Consider the following 21,385-nt stretch of genomic DNA (forward strand, 5'->3'; position numbering starts at 1 on the left):
ACAACTTTTCCGCATTATTTTTTTTTTTCAAATTACAGACAAGAAAGAACAGAAACTATGTCGACTATCGCCCTACGTAAAAGAAAGTAGGTTTTGAGAACTGCGGAAGATTCAAAACAAACTGGAACCCACAAACATGAACGGGAGCCCCAAGCAATGGACTGAAATCTGTCAGCTTTAGTTGCCCCTGACCTTGGTGGTGCAGGTATCCTACAGAAGCCAGAGCCCTTCATTTGGAGCTAAGCACACACATTTGGTCCAGAAAAAGAGGAGCCTGAAGGACGATCCAGGGGAAGGTGGGGCGGTTGCAGGCCCAACTGCTGCCACGTGACAAGATAAGTCCGCAGATGAGTTAATATGAGTTACAGAATGGCTTCTCCCTGACTTTTCTCCCTCCAAATATTCTACAAGAATATCTTTTGGGTTCCATCTAACCAGAAACACAGAAAAAGGAATTCTGGGGAATGTAGTTCAACCTGGTCAAGTTGCTATAGAGATAAAGTTTTGGTATTTACTTACATGTAATAACCAATAGCTTACCATTTTAATTCCTGTAGATTTATAACTAGCTGTATGTCTTGATATATGTACTGTGTAAGTTCTCCAGTTTTGCTATCTTCAATATTGTCTTATTTTTTAAGTTATTCTACATTTCCAAATGTTTTTGAAACTCGGAGTTAACTTCCATATAATACTCATTTGGAAGCTGATTGGGATTTCATTGAATCTATTGATCAATTTGGAAATAGTTGACATTTTAACAAAACTCAGACTTACAGAAAAATAAACATAGTATTTTTCTCCATTTAATTTCCACCAGTAATATCTTGTTGCTTTTAATATAGATTTCTTGCAATCTTCTGTTAGATTTATTCCTAGACTTTTATATTTTTGTGCAAATGGAATATTTGATTTTAATTTCCACTTGTTATATACACATACATTTTATATATGGCCTATAATGAAAAGAAGAAACATAGACAATATTCAAGCTTAGCTGAAACTGGGCATCTATATATTATTTCAAATGTGAAGTAGTGATTGAAGAAATAATTTATTGAATAACTCTGTTGCACAGTATCACTTTTTAACATTTTAACTACTAACATTTTGTTTTTTTAATTTAATTTAATTTTTTAAATTGAAGTATAGTTGCTGTATAATACTATAAAGTTACAGGTATACAATAGAGTGACTCCCAATTTTTCAAGGTTATACCCCGTTTATAGTCATTATAAAATATTGACTATATTCTCCATGATGTATATCTTTGTAGCTTATTTATGCCTAAGTTTGTATTAAACAATAACATTTAAATAACAACGGTAATAATCAATTTTTCAATTAAAATGTTGATTAAATTTTCAGGTTTATTTTTATACCCTAGATGGGTGTTTTCTTAATTTTTAACTTTGATGGCAATGTCACAGAAAAGCTGATGTAATACTCTTCTGTTCAATGCACTTCTCATTTTCACCTGACACAAAATCATTAGTCTCCAAAATGATTTTATTATATTCATACTCTCTAACCATGCATAATACTGCTGTGTAGTACTTCCATCTTATAACTATATCTTAAATATCAGTCATTATTAGAAATATTATTTATTTCCTTGCTTACTATAGAATTTTGCATACTATTCTTTCATTAGGTCTAATATTATATTTAATAATTTCCTCATCACCTGTGTTACATCTAATGTTCAAATTGTATTTGGGCTAATTTCAATGAGTGCACTTTTATTACTGTTCTATTTGTTTCTTTTCCTTTTTAAAAGATTTTATTTTGATATTATTAGAAGAAGTTGCAAGGGCAGTACAAAGAATTTTCACTAATCCTTTACCTAGATTCTGCTGCTGCTGCTAAGTCGCTTCAGTCGTGTCCGACTCTGTGCGACCCCATAGACGGCAGACCACCAGGCTCCGCCATCCCTGGGATTCTCCAGGCAACAATACTGGAGTGGGTCGCCATTTCCTTCTCCAGGGCATGAAAGAGAAAAGTGAAAGTGAAGTCGCTCAGTCGTGTCCGACTCTTAGCGACCCCATGGACTGCAGCCTACCAGGCTTCTCCGTCCAGGGGATTTTCCAGGCAAGAGTACTGGAGTGGGATGCCATTGCCTTCTCCGTTACCTAGATTCATCAAATGTTAATAGTTTATCAAATGTACTTTCTTTTTCCTAATATAGACAGATTTATATATGTATAATTTTTTTCTTAACTATTGCGAATGAATTTTAGACAAGACAGTCCTTTACCCTTAAAAACTTCATTATGCATTTTCTAAAAACTGGGGCCTTCTCTTTCCTAATCATGGAATAATTATAAAATCAAAGTTGAAAGTCTTGTTTAATCTAAAGACCTTGTTAATGCTTTGCCAATTGTGCAAACACTTTATTTCAAGAAAAATACATTGCATTCAGTTGACATGTCTCTTTAGTCCTTTAATCTGGATTGAGTTTCTCAATCTTACTTTGTTTTTCATTTCATTGACATTTAAAAAAAAATCAGGTCAGATATTTTGCAGAAAGTGAAAGTCGCTCAGTCTTGTCTGACTCTGCGACCCAGAATTCTCCACGCCAGAATACTGGAGTGGGTAGCCTTTCCCTTCCCCAGCAGATCTTCCCAACCCAGGGATCAAACCCAAGTCTCCCGACTTGCGGGCAGATTCTTTTACCAGCTGAGCCATAATGCCCACTCATTTGATTTTGTCTGATGTTTCCTGAGAGTTAAAATTCAGATTATGTATTTTAGCAGGAATAACACATAAGTGAGGTTGTGTCCTCTGCACTTCATCATATGGAGATGCACATGATGTTAAATGTCCTAATACTCCAAATGCTAACTATGATCAACTGATTAAGGACATGTCTGTCAAGTTTCTCCCTTGTCAAGTTACTATTTTTGGCTGCCTTGAAAAGAAGAAGAAACTTAACATTTGAGTGGAAGAACAAGAACAGTTTGTCAGAGTCACGAAATTCTGAAAGATGACTTAAATAGACTGTCTGGGAATGGAGCCCCAGTATTGCAGCTAATAGACAAGCGCACACACCACTGGTAAAGAGTGCCTCTCGTTCCACCTGTATCACAGACTGCTGAACTGAGTCATTCAGCAAGACAATGTTGGTTTGCTCGCTGGTTTGACGATGCTTACTAGATAGAATCTTATGGAATAGCTCAGGTTCGACTCCCCGAAAACGGAGCAGGAAGCCACGATTTCAAGACCTTTACTTTTTAAAGTGAGGTATCTTTTCTGTGTAAGTTCTTTTAAAAAGGGCATAATTCTGTGGACAAGAAACATCTGAGGTGGGAGTTTTTTTTAAGTTTTGTTTGTTGCCCGTGGAGGCAATTTTTTTGTTTTTGTTTTTTTTTTTTTAGTCATCTCAGGACAGGAGCTAAGTGCATCTGAGTGAGGGCCGGCCGAGCAGGACAAATATTCAGGGAGTAAAAAAAAAAAAAAACAACGCTCGTAGTCGGCAGGATTCGAACCTGCGCGGGGAAACCCCAATGGATTTCTAGTCCATCGCCTTAACCACTCGGCCACGACTACATCTGCTAAATTGTGGTGGAGTGACAGGAATCACGTGGCAAGCTAAAAACAATTTTATATATATATATATACACACGCACAGAGGTACAAACACTTGTCCTCGGTGAGCTTACTGGAAATGCTGAGGTGAAACGAGAATTAGGAAGGGAAGCTAACCTCTCGGAGGCCCCCTGGAATCAAGGACACTGGAATGAGCCCTCACCGCGTGAGCATTAGCGTTACCAGCAAACTTCAGATAACACTCCAGGGCGCTGCCTGCTCTAAGCACCCAGCCAGGCTCTTCGGGGCTTCTGCAATCGCTACCACTGGCATTAAATCTAGCCCATATCGAGGGGAAGTCAGCATCTAACAGTCTTCCAGTCCGGGATGTTCAGGGTTCCTGGAGTTCAAAGAAGCCCAATTCAATCCGAGGAGTTTGGGGGCATAGGGCCTGTCTCTAGTTGTCTTATACCTGGCCCTGGGCTTACTTCTTCAGTTCTGTTCAGTCGCGTTCGACTCTTTACGACCCCATGGACTGTAGCATGCCAGGCTTCCCTGTCCTTCACCAACTCCCGGAGCTTGCTCAAACTCATGTCCATCGAGTCAGTGATGCCATCCAACCATCTCATCCTCTGTCGTCCCCTTACTTAGGCTTACATGAGGTCGCAAAGAGTCGGACACAACTGAACAACTGAACTGAACTGAAGGGCGGGAGAAATTATTGGCTCGATGTGTGTGAGCTAGATAATGGAGTGGTTCAGACACCAGAAAGTAAACAACTCTGGTGGTTAATTTGGCCCTATGATTCAGTTCAGTTCAGTCGCTCAGTCGTGTCAGACTCTTTGCGACCCCATGAATCGCAGCATGCCAGGCCTCCCTGTCCATTACCAACTCACGGAGTTTACCCAAATCCATGTCCATAGAGTCAGTGATGCCATCCAACCATCTCATCCTCTGTCATCCCCTTCTCCTCCTGCCCCCAATCCTTCCCAGCGTTAGCGTCTTTTCCAATGATTAATGGGTAACAAATAGAGAAACATAGAAAGCAATTTACATTTCTAGGCAAGTTGCCAAATGCTGCTGGTAGTGTTGGTCTGAAGACCACATTTTGAGAACTGCATGTTTTGGAGTATGCCATGCTTGTAGATGCAAATTGGCAAAACAAACGCGGCCCTTCACCTTGTATTCCTCTGAGGAAAACCCCAAAGTGTCCATGACAATGCTTGTTAGCACAAAAGAACCAAACTAGAAGGAGTCTTATTTCTACCTTAGACAACTCGGAGAAAAAGCTTAGATCACATCTAGCTGCAAGGGAGCTAGGAACATGTAGTTTTAACCTTCTAGCCTTTGTAGTGCAGGAAAGTTCACCTGGAAGACATAGAAATAGGTGATTACTGGCAATCTACTATACCCTGTACAGACGTTGAAAATGAAAACTCTGTCAAAAATGGAGGCCCTTCCCAGAGAATTAAAAGTAATGTGCCAGTACTGCACTGAGAGGAAGCTGATTGACACTGTCCTTGAAGTGGACCTCACAGTTAGTGACCAGCTTATCTGCCATCATCCCAAGAGATATTACCCAGATTCCCACCATTTGATTTATTACCTATTGTCTTTTTTCTTACCGATTTTAAGGAGTTCTGTATATATTCTAGACATAAATCTTTCTCAGATATACTTATAAACATCTCCCACTCTGTGCCTTTTCTCACTGCTAATGATGTCTTTGGATATGCTAAAGTTCTTAAGTTTAAACAAGTCAAAACTATCTTTTATGGTTATTGCTTTTTGTGGCTCTTAAACAGGAAATCCTTGGCAACTCAAAGTTCATGAAGTAGTCTCCTGTCTTCCTTTGTAAATTTTATTATTTTTACCTTGCACATTTAGATCTTTAAGCCATCTTGAATTAGTTTAGGGGCTAGTTTACAGAAGGCAATGTCCACATTGTTTTCCTTTGTATATCCAGTTGACCCAGTACCACCTTTTGAAAAATCTATCATTTTCTCCTTTGAATTGCAGTGACACTTTGTTAAATGTACATGGTCTTGTATCAGCATATCTATTTTGTTCCCTTTATCTTTATACCAATAGCACATTTTATTAATCAGTATAGCTTGAGAGTCCCTTGGACTGCAAGGAGATCCAATCAATCCATCCTAAAAGAGATCAATCCTGGGTGTTCATTGGAAAGACTGATGTTGAAGCTGAAACTCCAATACTTTGGCCACCTCATGCGAAGAGTTGACTCATTGGAAAAGACCCTAATGCTGGGTAGGATTAGGGGCAGGAGGAGAAGGGGACAACAGAGGATGAGATGGTTGGATGGCATCACCAACTCGATGGACATGGGTTTGGGTAGACTCCGGGAGTTGGTGATGGACAGAGAGGCCTGGCGTGCTGCAATTCATGGGGTCGCAAAGAGTCTGACACGACTGAGCGACTGAACTGAACTGATAGCTTCAGAATAAAACTTATTGTATGGTAGCAAAATGTCCTCCAGATTTGTTCTTTCTTTGCAAGATTTCCTTGACTATTCTAGGTCCTTTCTACCTGTACATATATTTTAGAAACAGTTTTTCAATTCTATCAGAAGTCCTCTTTGAGCATTTTATTTCAAATGCATTGAATTTGAGACTTTCAATCAATGAATATATCTTTTCATCTATTTAGATATTATTAAAATTCTCTGCACAATGATTTGGAACTTTTACTATAGTCTTGCACATTTTTATTACATTTATTATAATTATTATTAGGATATTGATAGTTTTCTTGCCATTATGTGACAAAAATGTCCATTGTTGCTGGTATACATGAAAATATATAGTTGAATATGGGATTTGTATCTAGTAATTTTGCTGTTTTTACTTATTAATTCTACTAATTTGTAGATCTTAGGAGATTTTCCAAGCACTTATTCATATCATCTGCAAATGACGACAGTCCTATTTGAATAGAACTGATGAAAGATATTCATTTTCAATCTAAATATCTTTTAATTCTTTGTCTTGTTGCCTGGCCTAAGAATGCCCAATACAATGTTGAATAACAGTGGTAATAGTGGTTATGCTTGTCCTGGCCCTTAACTGGGAGAAAGTGTCAAATATTTACCAGAGGGACTTCTCTGGTGGTCCAGTGGCTAAGACTCTGAGTTTCCAATATAGGGGGCCCAGGGTCATGGAACTACACATTGCAACTAAAGATCCTGCATGCAGCAACAAAGATCGAAGATCCTGCATGCAGAAACTAAGACCTGGCAAGCCAAATAAATAAATAAATACTGGAGAAGGAAATGGCAACCACTCCAGTGTTCCTGCCTGGAGAATCCCAGGGACGGGGGAGCCTGGTGGGCTGCCGTCTATGGGGTCGCACAGAGTCATACACGACTGAAGCGATTTAGCAGCAGCAGTAGCAGGGGGAAAAAAGATACAGTTTAAAAAAAATTTACCACAATTAGGATGTTAGATGTAGGATTTTGTATATATGCATTATGAGGTTAAGAAATCTCCTTTCTATTCCTAAACTGCTCAAAAATTTAATGATTGGCATTGAATTTTTTCAATTTTTTTGCATCTACTAATATGATTTGTTTTTTCTCTTACATTTTGTAATACATTTAAAGTGATCGGTTTTTTACATATTAAGCAGATTTCATATTACGAAAACAAGCATTACCTTTTTCATTTGACTCCTCGCTCTCTATATTACTAGATCTGATTGCTATTATTTTGTTTAGTGGTTCTGCATCTAGAAGGTTTATCACAAAGTTTGACATGTAACTCCTCTAGTAACATCTTTGTCAGATTTTAATATGAAGATTATGTTGGCCTCATAAAAGAGTTGGGAATTAAGTTAATAATTTAAAATGAGGCTGTTAAAATGGGCACTAATTTAACCTCAGTATCCTGATAAGAAGAGGAAATTTGGACACACAGAGATACCACAGATAAGCGTGCACAGAGGAAAGACCCAGTGAGGACACAGAGAGAAGGCGACTATCTGCAAGCCAAGGGAAGAGGCCTCAGGAGAAATCAACCTGTTGACATCTTGATCTTGGACTTCCAGCCTCCAGAAATGTGAGAAAAGGAATTTCTGTTTTTAAGCCACTCAATCTGTGGTATTTTGTCATGGCAGCCATAGTAAATTAATACAAAAGGTAATTATGATTTTAATTTCTTTAACAAACTTCAGACTATCTAAACTTTTCATTTTCTTTTGTTTTTGCTTTGGTAAGTTGTGTTTATATAGAAGCCTTTATCTTCTATTGACAAATTTTCCCCTCAAACTATTCATTTTATCCTCTGACCCTAATCTTGATATTAGTAAGATCTTTAATGTTGCCCTCTGTTTATTCTTGTTAACTTTTTCTTTTTTAAAAATATCAGTCTTGATTTGGGGTAGCAATTTTACTAACTAAAAAGTTAATTTCTCCTTTGTTGATTTTGTCTATTTTCCTTTCTTTTTCAGTGATTACAACTTTTATTCTCATTAGTTCTTTCCTTCCAACTTATAAACTCTAAAACCTAGCTAGGTTCTCAAGGGGAAATCTTAGATCATTAAATTTCAATTTTTCTTCTTTTTAGTCTGTGAATCTGGAACTAAAAATTTGACTTTAAGCACTGTTTTAGTTTCATGTCACTAGTTGTGATAGTTCCTATAGTTATGATATAGCCTATTTTCATCATTTAGTTAAAAATATTTTATAGTTTTAAAAATCTATTTGATTCATGGGATTATTTAGCACTGTATTATTTAATTTTGCAAAATTTGGGAATTTGTTATTTATACTATTGATACTGATTTCTATTATACTGTGCTCAGAGAACATATTCTGTGTGATCTCAATCTTTTGAAATTTATTGAGAGCTGCATTATGCTTAGCATTTGGTGATTTTGTTAAATATTTCATGCATACTTCAACAAGAAAGATATTCTTTAGTTGGGCATCATATTAGTCCCATTATTTAAAATTTCCTAACTTAATTTTTGCTTCTTCGTCCCATCAGTTATTTCTATACAAGTGTAAAATACTAAACTACAATAATGGATTTTTATATTTCTCCATTTAGCTCTACCTATCCTTTGTTTTCTTTACTTCAAAGCTGTTATTATGTGCATACAAACATAAGATTGATATATCGTCTTACTAAATTGAAACTTGAGGTTATGAAATATTATTTCTACTAATGCTATTTTCTTAAGAATCTATAAACACCAAATTATTATCACTAAAATGGTTCCAGTCTATCTTTTTTGGTAACTTGTTCTGATTTATCTTTTATATTCTTTTACTCCAATCCTTTTTTAAAAACCCATATGTCAAACTGCATGTCTTATAGAGAACATATAGTTTGGGGTAAATTTTTTTCATTCACAATTTTTTCCATTATGACCATCTTTGTTTTTTAACTGAAATATTTAATCTACTTACATTCAAGATAAATATTTAGTTAAGTTTAACTCTATCATCTTGCTCTTCTTTTAATTTTGCCGGTATGTTCTTGTTCTCTAATTTCTGCTTCTTTGACTCTTTTTAGATTGAAAGTATTTATTTTACTTCTTCTCTTTGGATTTTTACTTATACACTAAAATTTTAGTATAGCTATCTGAACATCTTCTATTAGATGTACTCCTAAGCAGGTGTCATTTTTGATGCTATTGAAATTGAAATTAAACACTTTTTAATTTCCAACTGTTTGTTGTTGGTACATATGAATACACTTGATATATTTTATACTGACCATGAATCCAGCCACCACATTAATTTATCTATTAATGCCAATTTTCAAATTCTTTATTTTTCTTTAACCTCAAGAATACCTTTTATTATGTCTTATAATATACATCTGCTAATGAGGAATTCTCCTTTTGTTTCAGTTAAAGCATACTTACTTTGCCTTAATTTTTCTCATTTTCAAAATTTAAGTATAATTTTCACACTGAAGACACCACAAGTCTTAACTATACAGTTTGATGAATTTCTACATATGTATATACTTGTGTAATAATCACCATAATCAAGATATAGAATCTTTTCTATCCTCTGAGTTTCTAAAAGATTGATATTTATCTCTTATTTGTACAGAAGAATTCAGAAGATATTCTACCTAGGCCTGGAGGTTTATATGAGTGACTTTTTAAATTATGGATTTAATTTCTTTAATAGGCACAGGACAATTCAGATTTCCAGTTGCTTTCTGTGTCCCTGTGGTACATGGTATTTTTCAAAGAAGGTATCCATTTTATCAAATGCTTCATGTATACTGACATCAGATGTTTCTAATACCTTTCTTGTTTTTAAAATATATTTAGGATATATATGAATATCATCTATATCTTTCCTGATGTGGCATTTTGTGTTTTATCTTACTCTCTTTTTTTCTTGGTTAGTCTCATTGGGTTTATCTATTTTATCAGTCTTTTTGAAGAACCAACCTTTTGCTTTGCTGATTTTTTTCTGATGTATATCTGCTTTTCATTGATTTCTGCACTTATTTTAATAGTTCCTTCTACCTTTTGTATTTAAGTTCCCAGTTTTTTATAGCTTCTTGAGTTAGATCACTGATTTTCAACCTTTCCCTTGTTCTAATACATGGAATTAAAGATAAAAATTTCTCTATAAAAATAGCTTTAGCTATATCAGACAAATATGATGTATCATATTTTTATTTTCATTCAGCTCAAAGTATTTTAAAATCTCAATTGTGTTTTCTTCTTTGATCAATGGGCTATATAGACCTATATTGCTTTCTTTCTAAACATTCAGAGTTTTCTGGTAGTCTTTCTGGAATGTACAAAGACTGAGCCATTGTTATGGTCGGTCTATGTTAGGTTCTCTTTACTCTGAAGACACAGACCTTACTCTTTGTTTGGTCCTTACAGCTGGGTTTGTCCCTTACTGCTTAAAAGATATGCTTCTGAAGTCTCAAATGACAGAGTTTATTAACTGGGAGAGGCATGAACTTTAACCTTTGTTTCTCAAAAACTAAGCAGCTGATGAATCTCTACAGATTTTTAGCCTTCCAGCTGCTCTTTCCTTCAGAGTTTTGGAACATTTTCTTGTGTGTTGGCAATTTAGGAATTAGCCAATACTGTAAGGAGAATTTATACGTAGAAGTTTGAGTTCCTTTTCTGTGGTTCCCTCATCATCTGAATTTTGACCTGCAGGTCATATAGATTTTGGTAGCCAAACACTGATGAGTGTCTCTTCAGTTCAGTGCAATTGCTTTTTCCACCTGAAGTCTATTCTATTGATAAACTGCTGCAAAACAGAATGTGTCCCTCAAGGGCAAGCTCTTGTACAACTCATCATGTGTTTCCCTTCTCTCAAGGATGTGGCCCTTCAAGCCATGCCTGGGTTGACTGCTCATCAGTGCCTTTATAGGTCTTATCTATGATCAATCTTTTTTCCTCTGTAAAAAATAAAGAATATTTTGTCTATGATGAAAAGAAGTAATAGAAAAATAAGAGACAAATGAGATTCAATGACATGGAAAAGGAATGGATTTGACCACTCAACTGTGCAATAAAATTACTGAAGAAATAATCTAGTGTCTGACAGTGCTGCACAATAATATTAACTTTTAAACCTGACTACTAAAATTTGATGACAAAATGTTAAATATTAATTTTAAATTAAAATTTCAAAATTATTCTTACATCTTTCTATTCCTTCATTAAAAAAACAAAAGCTGCTTGGTTTTGAACATGGCTCACAGAAATACTGATTTTAACACTCATCCATTCAGTTCAGTTCAGTCGCTCAGTCATGTCCGACTCCTTGCGACCCCATGAACCACAGCATGCCAGGTCTCCCTGTCCATCACCAACTCCTGGAGTCTACCCAATTCATGTCCATTGAATTGGTGATGCCATCCAATCATCTCATCCTCTGTTGTCCCTTTCTCCTCCTGTCCTCAATCTTTCCCAGCATCAGGTCTTTTCAAACGAGTGAGCTCTTCGTATCAGGTGGCCAAAGTATTGGAGTTTCAGCTTCAACATCAGTCCTTCCAATGAACACCCAGGACTGATCTCCTTTAGGATGGACTAGTTGGATCTCCTTGCAGTCCAAGGGACTCTCAAGAGTCTTCTCCAGCACCACAGTTCAAAAGTATCAATTCTTTGGCGCTCAGCTTTCTTTATAGTCCAACTCTCACATCCATACATGACTACTGGAAAAACCATAGCCTTGACTAGATGGACCATTGTTGACAAAGTAATGTCTCTGCTTTTTAATATGCTGTCTAGGTTGGTCATAACTTTCCTTCCAAGGAGTAAAGGTCTTTTAATTTCATGGCTGCAGTGATTTCATCGCCATCTGCAGTGATTTTAGAGCCCCCCAAAATAAAAGTCCCTCACTGTTTCTGTTGTTTCCCCATCTATTTGCCATGAAGTGATGGGACTAGATGCCATGATCTTAGTTTTCTGAAAGTTGAGCTTTTAAGTCAACTTTTTCACTCTCCTCTTTCACTCGCATCAAGAGGCTCTTTAGTTCTTCTTCACTTTCTGCCATAAGGGTGGTGTCAACTGCCTATCTGAGGTTATTGATATTTCCCCTGGCAATCTTGATTCCAGCTTGTGCTTCCTCCAGCCCAGCGTTTCTCATGATGTACTCTACATATAAGTTAAATAAGCAGGGTGACAATATACAGCCTTGACATACTCCTTTTCCTATTTGGAAGCAGTCTGTTGTTCCATGTCCAGTTCTAACTGTTGCTTCCTGACCTGCATACAGGTTTCTCAAGAGGCAGGTCAGGTGGTCTGGTATTCAGCAATGGTCCAAATACATATCATGTTTTGAGTGTACATTTAATTCTAACCTTATTCAACATTATAAGGGAACATAGAATAATTTGGATTTGGCCACACCTTCCCATAACACATGTTATTGCTGTTTTGAATTATAACATCATCTTATTTTCACATCGTAAAATGTAATCATTATTAAACAATGTTGTTTTGGGTATGCTCTCTCTATTTAGCTTTTCTCATGTGTTATGAATGTCCTTGCTCACTATAGCAGTTTGCATCGCATTCCTTCATCAGTTCTAAACTCTCCTTCATTAATTTACTTTTTATTTCTTTCATATCTATGGTTCAAATTGTATATCTATGCTTTTAAATGTCAATGAAAATATTTTTCAGTTATGGTTTTATTAGTCTTTTTTTAACTTTTTATTTTAAAATAATTTAATTCTGAAATAATTTCAGATTGACAGAAAAGTTACAAGAATACAGACAATTCCTGGCTACTCCAGTCCCCAAATGTTAGCATTTGCATTACTGTATTCTCCTTTTCTCTCTCTATCATATACAAGGGAGAAAAGTAAACACACACACATGTATTTTTTTAAAACATACACTCTTAAAACTATATATATCTTAAATTACATACATACTCATAATATTGTATATTATATATTTACATAAAATAAAAATGTAATCTTCACCTGTCACTAAATCAGCTGGATCACTTAGTAACTGGAGAGGCCATCCTCTCTTCATATTACTTACTGAATTCCAGTCCTTGATGGTTAATTATTAATAGAAGAGAGACAATGCCCAATGAGTAGGAGAATCGAACCTGTCCTGTCTCCTTCAGGACAGGTAGAGATGCACACTACAGCTACAGCGCTAATGTGGAAATACAGTATGATACTCTAGAGAAATCTCCATACTATTGCTCACCGTTGTCTTTATTAATTCACTGTGCAAGCTACGCTTGCTGCTATCAACTATTCATCCGGCGATTCAGTGTCTGAGCCAAATATATCCACGTCTAGCCTTGAGTCCATTCCAGTTCCTCCCTCACTTCCCAGAACTGGCAGCACAGTGGGACGACCAGCGATGGTGCTCTGTGAGAACTTTACGATAAAAGACAAAAAGGAAAAATAAAAGGTACTCTCTCTCTCTCTCGATAGCTGCCTTCTTGGTGCACTGATTCCTATCTACACGCATGGCCATGACCTGAATTTGGAGAACACTGGAAGTAGTTGCTAAAAGGGTATCTGTTGGCTGCAGAGAAATTTTTAAGTTTCCAAGGCAGAGTCGAAGTAAAAAGACTGCCTTGGAAAGGTACGTACTACGTAGCTCGTTCTAAGAAGCTTCGGATTTCCTCACCAGAGGCAACGTACAGCTAGAAGTACACAACGTAGTCGGCAGGATTCGAACCTGCGCGGGGAGACCCCAATGGATTTCTAGTCCATCGCCTTAACCACTCGGCCACGACTACACGAGCAGCCTCCATTCTCTTTAAAACCTTAAATAGAAATTTCACTGGCCGATGTCAAGGGAAAGAACAAAAATGAGCTTGGTGCAAGAAAACGTACTCTTGCAAACTGAATAGAAACCCTCAGGTGAAATGCAAGTTTGGCATGGAGGTCAAATTCTCTGGGCAACTGTGGGAACAGAGAACACTAGAAGAGTAGTCCTCACTCATCAGCAGTAGCTTTTCGAGTTGTCAGGAGTTAAATAGCCCTGATAGGTGTAGCTTTTGTTTGGAACTTCCTTGCAGGCACTGAGGCCCCTTGAAGAACGCTAGTGGCTTTCAGGGAGGGGCTCAGTTCCCTGATTTAAGTCCTAAGTAGAGTGAGAGAAATGATGCACAAAAGCTTCCTTGCATCCCACTTGTTCTGGTGTCCCTAAGTGCCTCAGCCCACATCGATCCTAAGGGAACCCCAATCCCATTGTGTTTGTACCGTGCTTTGTATTTCCCTATATGCTCCCACCCTTCTGTCATGTTAAGAATAAAATTTATGGATGGTTGGTGAGTTCCTGTCGCCCCTAGAACCTGGCTACCTTCTCAAAAGAAGATCTTAGTTGATTTTTTTCCAAGATAGGAGTTCATTTTCTCGAAATTTAACCAATGCAAGTATGTTTTCTTTTCCCCTTCTCGTTTTCCCATCTGAGTCAAAAGCTGCCAGTCACAAGTTTTCCTGGGCCAGTCCAGTGCAAACATTACTGTAATTGGCTTTTGTCTACTTCTTGGTGTTTTTCACTAATAATTTAAGAAAAGAGGGAAACAATCGCAAACAGAGAAATCACATCACCTAAATAGAGAAGTGAGGAAGAGGGACCAGGAAGGAGAGGGAGGAGAGGAAAAGAGAATGAGGTAAAGGCAGAGAGACCTAAGACGTTCAGTGGTTTTATGGGAGACAACCTGTTCTGAAGGGACAGGCATGAAGCAGTTTTGATAGAAATTATGCTAAAAAGTGAGAAGGCAGTGGCAACCCACTCCAGTCCTCTTGCCTGGAAAATCCCATGGATGGAGGAGCCTAGTAGGCTGCAGTCTATGGGGTTGCTAGGAGTCAGACACGACTGAGTGACTTCACTTTCACTTTTCACTTTCGTGCATTGGAGAAGGAAATGGCAACCCACTCCAGTATTCTTGCCTGGAGAATCCCAGGGACGGGGGAGCCCAGTGGGCTGCCGTCTATGGGGTCGCACAGAGTCAGACACGACTGAAGTGACTTAGCAGCAGCAGCATGCTAAAAAGATTGCTGTCCATAGTTTACACATAACATGTTATTTGGTGTACATATTTTTATCAAGTATATATATTCTCTGAAGTCATTTGGAACACTAGCTTTGACTGAAGTTAGGTATCAAAGAAAACCTTTGTGCTTAAAAATATATATACGCAAAACAGAAAGTAATTAGTGATGCATCTGAACCAAAATTATTAATCAACAGGTTGATTTAGGATAACAAGGAACAAGGATTGGACACAGCTACAACTTTGTTTTTCTGGACTTAAAAAAAAAAAAACTTTAAGCATGTCAGAATGGATCTCAGTAAAGGAAGAGCCAGAGTTGAGTTGTAAGAAACAAAGAGTAGTCTAGTAATTATTTTAAGCTGAAATTGGAAACAACCCCAAAGTCCATCTACAGTAGAAAAGGCAAATTGAAAGGTTTTTTCACTGTAATATCACACCACAAGGAGAGTGAAGGAATTACAAGTACACATAAAGCCATATGGACAAAATTTCACAAGCTAATATTGAGTGGAAAAAGTCCGACAAAAAAGAACACATATTATAGTGCATTTCAATTTTTGAAAGTTCAAGAATAGGTGAAATTAATGTATGGTGTACAGTAGAGACGAGGGTAATGATTATCCTTGAGAGGACATGACTGGGAGGTCCTACTACTCTTGCAAGGAGTTTTAACTAGGACTTTAACAAGGAGAGTAATGATTTTAACTCTCAAATTGGATGCTGGGTATACGGGTCTGTTTGCTGTGTGTAAATGCATTGAGTGATTTGCTTTCATATGTTTTTTGAGTGTATCCATTAAGCTTTGGCAAATATCTTTCTTCTGAAAAATAATTCATCTACCATGATGTAATAGTTTTGCTGCCACTAAAAGGAATGTTTTGCATGAATATTTATTATTTATGACATACTAAGATTTTCATTATGCATTTTCTTGAATAAAATATCTGGTTATTACCAAAATTCTTGCCACTGTGCAAGTTCAGTTCAGTTCAATTGTGTCTGACTCTTTGCGACCCCATGGACTGCAGCACACCAGGCTTTCCTGTCCATCACCAACTCCCAGAGCTTACTCAAACTCACGTCCATCAGATTGGTGATGCCATTCAGCCATCTCATCCTCTGTCATCTCCTTCTCCTCCCGCCTTCAATCTTTCCCAGTATCAGGGTCTTTTCAAATGAGTCAGTTCTTCGCATCAGGTGGCCAAAGTATTTGGCGTTTCATCTTCAGCATCAGTCCTTCCAATGAATATTCAGGACTGACTTCCTTTAGGATTGACTGGTTGGATCTCCTTGCAGTCCAAGGGATGCTCAAGAGTCTTCTCCAACACCACAGTTCAACAGCATCAATTCTTCGGCACACAGCTTTCTTTATATATATAGTCCAACTCTCACATCCATACATGACTAGTGGAAAAACCATAGCTTTTTTTTTTTTCAAAAAGAACATAAAACTTTATTAAGAACATCTTATATTGTCATCAGATAAAAACCATAGCTTTGACTAGACGGAACTTTGCTGGTAAAGTAATGCCTCTGCTTTTTAATATGCTGTCTAGGTTTGTCATAGCTTTTCTTCCAAGGAGCAAGCACCTTAATTTCATGGCTGCAGCCACCACCTGCAGTGATTTCGGAGCTCAAAAAAATAGTCTCCCATTGTTTCCATTGTTCCCCCATATTTTTGCCGTGAAGTGATGGGACTAAATGCCATGATCTTAGTTTTCTGAATGCTGAGTTTTAAGCCAACTGTTTCATTATCCTCTTTCACTTGCATCAAGAGGCTCTTTAGTTCTTCTTCACTTTCTGCCATAAGGGTGGTGTCATCTGTGTAACTGAGGTTATTGATATTTCTCCTGGCAATCTTGATTCCAGCTTGTGCTTCATCCTGCCCAGCATTTTGCATGATGTACTCTGCATATAAGTTAAATAAGCAGGATGACAATATACAGCCTTGACATACTCCTTTCCCCATTTGGAAGCAGTCTGTTGTTCCATGTCCAGTTCTAACTGTTGCTTCCTGACCTGCATACAGGTTTCTCAAGAGGCAGGTCAGGTGGTCTGGTATTGCCATCTCTTTCAGAATTTTCCACAGTTTATAGTGATCCACACAGTCAAAAGCTTTGACATAGTCAATAAAGCAAAAGTAGACGTTTTTCTGGAACTTTCTTGCTTTTTTGATGATCCAGCGGATGTTGGCAATTTGATCTCTGGTTCCTCTGCCTTTTCTAAATTCAGCTTGAACATCTGAAAGCTCACACTTCACACACTGTTGAAGCCTGGCTTGGAGAATTTTGAGCTTTACTTTGCTAGCGTGTGAGATGAGTGCAATTGTGCGGTAGTTTGAACATTCTTTGGCATTGGAATGAAAACTGACCTTTTCCAGTCCTGTGGCCACTGCTGAGTTTTCAAATTTGCTGATATATTGAGTGCAGTACCTTCACGGCATCATCTTTTAGGATTTGAAATAGCTCAACTGGAATTCCATCACCTCCACTAGCTTTGTTTGTAGTGATGCTTCCTAATGCCCACTTGACTTTGCATTCCAGGATGTCTGGCTCTAGGTGAGTGATCACACCATCGTGGTTATCTGGGTCATGAAGATGTGTTTTATATAGTTCTTCTGTATATTCTTGCCACCTCTTCTTAATATCTTCTGCTTCGGATAGGTCCATACCATTTCTGTTCTTTATTGTGCTCATCTTTGCATGAAATATTTCCTTCATATCTCTAATTTTCTTGAAGACATCTCTAGTCTTCCCTATTCTATTGTTTTCCTCTATTTCTTTGCATTGATCACTGAGGAAGGCTTTCTTATCTCTCCTTGCTATTCTTTGGAACTCTTATTAACCTATAAATTTTCTGTGAATTTCCATCCTTTTCTTTTCTCTGGCACCCTGAATCAATTAAATGAGTTGGTTCAAGTAAAGTATTTATAGCTAGTAACCAAGTAGACTCAATAAACTTTGGCTTTTATTCACTTAATTATACTTTATATGCAGATAGTGTTTCTTATGGGTGCTTGGCATATGGTTGGTACTCAATATTTCGCCTATATACTTAGGGAATATCTATATGCTGCTTACAATGGTTGCTTACTTTTTTATGTGTACATCTAGTTGCTAAAACTATGAAGAGAAGTCACTGAGGACAGAAATTTTACATATATATTTTTTCAATACATGTGTATTTCAATTTGTATTGGAAGTCTCGTTTGTAGAAGCTGAAATTTTTCCAAAGCATCATAAAATGGTTTCTTTTTGCTTATTTTGCTTAACAGTTCTCTCCTCTTTTGTCTTTTTCCTTACACTTTGTACTATGAACAGTGCAGAGAAACCAAGGTGCACATTCACATTTATCTAGGAAATTTGCTCAGCTAAATATTCAAGTTTATTGCTTACAAATTGTTTTTCATCCCACTGAAGAACACAATTCAGCCAAGTTCTGTTACTTTACAGGAATCACTTTTCTAATTAGATACCCAATTTCTAATGAGATGTCCCTCATTTCTCACTGAGACCTTACCAGAAACACTTTTAACAATTATATATTTTTAAAATTAATACACTTAAAAAAACAGTTTTAGGTTTACAGAAAAATCCTATCTGGGCCCACCACTGCCTCCCTCCACTACCCAATTTTCCCTATTAACATCTTGCATTAGTACAATACATTTGCTACAACTGATGAGCAAATATTGATAAATTATTATTGACCACAGTTTATATTAGGGATTCACTCTGTATTGTTTGACATTCTATAGGAGAGTTTGACAAATGTACAATGATATATCCACCACCACAATGTCATACAAAATAACTTCACTGCCCTAAAAATCTCCTGTGCTATACCCATTCATCCCTCCTTCCCTTTCCAAACCCCTAGCAATCATGGATGTTTACTGTTTTCATCGTTTTAACTTTCCCATAACATTATATAGTTGGACTCCTACAGTATGTAACCTTTTCGCTTTAACTTCTTTCACTCACCAACTTGCATTTAATGTTTGTGTTTTTTGGTAGCTTGATTGCTCATTTCCTTTCATTCATTTCAGTTCACTCAGTCCGACTTGTTGCGACCCCTCAGACTGCAGCACGTCAGGCTTCCCTGTCCTTTACCAACTCCCAGAGTTTGCCAACTCCTTTCATTGCTGAATAATATTACACAGCATGGATATACCACAGTCTATTTAACCATTCACCTATTGAAGAACAACTTGGTTGCATCCAAGTTTTGGCAATTAGGTGTTTGTGTGTGTCTAACTTTTCAGTTCATTTAGGTAAATACCAAGGAGTACAATTGCTGGATCATATTGTAAGAGTGTGCTTAGTTTTGAAAGAAACTGCTAAACTGTCTTCCAAAGTAGCTGTACCATTTTGCACTCTCACTAGCAATGAATGAGAGGTGCATTCTTCTTAAACTTAGGAAATTGTTCATCTCTTTACTAGGGAGCCTATTGTTTATTAGAGATTAAAAATGAGATTAAAATGGGAGCTTGGGACCAAATTACTAAATTCAAGTCTCAGCTTCCTCATTTATTGGTTATGTCACCTTGGGCAGGCTACTCAACTTATCTGTGTCTTAGTTTCCTTAAAGAAGAAATAAGAATAAACAACTTAATAAAGATCGTTTTAAGAATTAAATGTTAGGTATAAAAATATCAATAACCTCAGATATGCAGATGATACCACCCTTATGGCAGAAAGTGAAGAAGAACTAAAGAGCCTCTTGATGAAAGTGAAAGAGGAGAATGAAAAAGTTGGCTTAAAGCTCAACGTTCAGAAAACTAAGATCATGGCATCTGGTCCCATCACTTCATTGGAAATAGATGGGGAAACAGTGTCAGACTTTATTTTTTTGGGCTCCAAAATCACTGCTGATGGTGATTGCAGCCATGAAATTAAAAGACGCTTACTCCTTGGAAGGAAGGTTATGGCCAACCTAGCTGGCTTATTTAAAAGCAGAGACATTACTTTGCCAACAAAAGTCCGTCTAGTCAAGGCTATGGTTTTTCCAGTGGTCATGTATGGATGTGAGAGTTGGACAGTGAAGAAAGCTGAGCACCGAAGAATTGATGCTTTTGAACTGTGGTGTTGGAGAAGACTCTTGAGAGTTTCTTGGACTGCAAGGAGATCCAATCAATCCATCCTAAAGGAGATCAATCCTGGGTGTTCATTGGAAGGACTGATGTTGAAGCTGAAACTCCAATACTTTGGCCACCTCATGTGAAGAGTTGACTCTTTGGAAAAGACCCTAATGCTGGGTAGGATTGGGGGCAGGAGGAGAACGGGACGACAGAGGATGAGATGGTTGGATGGCATCACCGACTCGATGGACATGGGTTTGGGTAGACTCCGGGAGTTGGTGATGGACAGGGAGGCCTGGCATGCTGCAGTTCATGGGGTCGCAAAGAGTCGGATGCGACTGAGCGACTGAACTGAACTGAACTGATAAAGCAGTCAGAACACTGCCTGGCACATAGAAACTATTAAATGATAGCTGATTTCATGTGTTCTCTCCTTCCTGATGGGGAATCACCCACACGTTGGCTTTTCATCCTCTGTCCTTAATATATCTATCACTTTCTTCTATTTCATTCACATTTTTCTTATGATTCACACAGCTTTAAAAGAATATCCTGCATACAACTGATTCACTTTACCACAGCATCAATTCTGTTCTTCTCCAGTATGATTTTAATTATCTTCCTTCATTTTAAACATGCTTGCACGTGTTTTAAACCCCTTTCATTCAGTATTTTTATTTTAACTTGTTTTCTCACAGCTTTCATTCGTTTCATTTAGGCCATGTCTTCTTACAGTCTACTAAGAATTGTTTCCTGAAAATTTCTATTTCTCACAGTAGGTCTTTTCTGAAATCTGCTTCTAGATATTGTTCCCTTTCCTTTGACTATAACTTTGCTCTTCATATACTCAATATTGGAATTTTCAAATTCAGTGTTTTGTCAGTTAACAGACTGGGTGACTTGACCTTAGCCCGGCTATACAAATACGGAGACGCACAGGAGTAAAGTGCTTGGGCCACGTGTTTAAAAATATAGAAACCTACCTACTTCTGTTGGATTCTTTTCTGCCAAGGACACACCGACTGGCGTTCGGCTCCATTCGCAACTACATGCTGGCTGAAGTAGGCAAATACAATGCACTACCGTAGGGCAAAACACGGTAAGACCACCTCACGGTTTAAAACGTGGGTCACAACCTATTTTAGAGTCATGAAAACAATATAACGGGTCAGGACTAGAATTTTTTAAACAAAGGAACAGAACACTAAATATAACGCCGGACAAGTAATAAGGGCAAGTAATGCATTATGAAATGCTTATTTACGTTTATGAGTTATATTTGT

The 21,385-nt window shown here is 37.4% G+C and overlaps 1 long non-coding RNA gene and 2 other non-coding genes across 3 annotated transcripts in view; all 3 read right to left on the reverse strand.

The window, feature by feature from the left end:
* The window catches only part of LOC145518513 (uncharacterized), a 59,995-nt gene that overhangs the window by 38,216 nt on the left and 394 nt on the right, over positions 1 to 21,385 (reverse strand). Inside the window, exon 2 of the long non-coding RNA XR_014062944.1 lies at positions 21,086 to 21,238. This is a non-coding gene — a long non-coding RNA (uncharacterized LOC145518513). The remainder of the gene's footprint in view (positions 1 to 21,085; positions 21,239 to 21,385) is intronic.
* Positions 3,468 to 3,549, reverse strand: TRNAS-AGA (transfer RNA serine (anticodon AGA)). Its single transcript has one exon. It is a non-coding gene; the product is annotated as a tRNA-Ser (tRNA).
* Positions 13,678 to 13,759, reverse strand: TRNAS-AGA (transfer RNA serine (anticodon AGA)). The gene has a single exon. It is a non-coding gene; the product is annotated as a tRNA-Ser (tRNA).

This window comes from Giraffa tippelskirchi, chromosome 8 (genome assembly GCF_054371585.1).
Source record: "Giraffa tippelskirchi isolate mGirTip1 chromosome 8, T2T-mGirTip1v1.2.pri, whole genome shotgun sequence".
Lineage (NCBI taxonomy): Eukaryota > Metazoa > Chordata > Mammalia > Artiodactyla > Giraffidae > Giraffa > Giraffa tippelskirchi.